Below are 1,482 nucleotides of genomic sequence, written 5' to 3'. Positions count from 1 at the left end.
ATCCTGGCTCCTAAAGTCAAGGAGAATTTTTACTCAGGATATTCAGTGTTAATATTCACCTGAGAACTTCCATATGAGAGAATAAATTTTGCAGCCAAATTTTGAAGAGCTGCTTCCTCTAAGTCTGAATGGGAAGTGAAATTTAGCAGTTGGGAAGTAACATAAGAGGTGTTGTCACCTCATATTCAAGGGAGTGTTAAGAGGAAAAGAGCTGCAGTTGCTTTATGACAGCTACACCTGTGGACGTGCCCGATTCCTGACTTGGAAAAACCCTCTGCAGTACCAAACTGAACCAAAATCACGTTGCCACTGAGATTTCAAATGGAGGTGAGGAAACTACTTGCTTAACAGCTCAACTGTTGAAAGACCAACAAGTTAATCAGAGCTTGTCTTTGTTAATAAATAAATAAATACTACTTTAAAAAACTGCTTTATCCAAATTGGTACAAATTAAAAGTTCGGGATTTCCTTCCATGCTCCAATAGCAAGACACACGTACCTACATACATATAAAACTTGTCACTCAGCACACACCCAATTTGGACATTCTTTTTCAAATCAGTTTCTGAATCCTGCTGACAAGATGATCTATAAGGAACCATTACTCCAGGAAGATGTAACACTTTACAATCAACATTCGGTCAAGGTTTGTATGGTCGTGCAGTTCCCCGCAGTAGGATAAGCTACATGTGAGAATTTGTGTTTATGCTTTCTCAAAAGAGAATATTTCAGACAGTTTAATAGGCTATTAAAATAATATGGCACTTCAATAAATACTTTAAAGCTTCATAAAGAAATCAGGATAAAAAAGCAACTGCTGTAATGAGCCTGTTTTAGCTATAACACGTAATGCTGAAGGAAAAAATCCAGAAGAGCAAACAGATATTAACAGTTAAAAGACAGTACAGCTTTTTTCTTTCTGCAGCAATAGGAGCTGGCTCCCATTCCCAGGGAAAAGGGAGCGAGCCCACCCCAAAACAAGTATTCACTCAGTCTTAACTGCTCTACGCTCCACCCCAACCCTTACATCACTTCACTTCTAAAACATAGTCACATTTTCATATAAATCTCAGTGCAGAAATGTATTAAACATGAAAAATACTGATCCTGCAAACATTTACAACCACACTTAACATTAAGTGAGTGCCTAATGTCATGACACCAGAAGAGCTACCTACACCCTCAATGCTAAGCATAGGTACGTTGCAGCATCAGGCCCAAAGGTGCCAACGGCCACCGGAGACATCGGCTGGGTCAAAATGGTATCGTTCTGTCTGGTTTTGTCAAGGTTTTCTCAACAGAAGCACATCAAGAAACAGAAACTTTCAAACCTACACACGGAAACACAGATACATGTGTGTACATACTAATATGCAATATACATTCAGTAACTTGAAAGAATAGGTTAAGACTTTATTCAGATAGACAAATTAAGGCAATTCTCTTAATGTCTCTTCAAGATAAAGGACCATGTCCTCATTT

The sequence above is a fragment of the Hirundo rustica genome, chromosome 1 (assembly GCF_015227805.2).
Source record: "Hirundo rustica isolate bHirRus1 chromosome 1, bHirRus1.pri.v3, whole genome shotgun sequence".
Taxonomy (NCBI): Eukaryota; Metazoa; Chordata; class Aves; order Passeriformes; family Hirundinidae; genus Hirundo; species Hirundo rustica.
The sequence above is the reverse complement of the archived record's forward strand: the minus strand, read 5'-3'. Positions refer to the sequence as shown.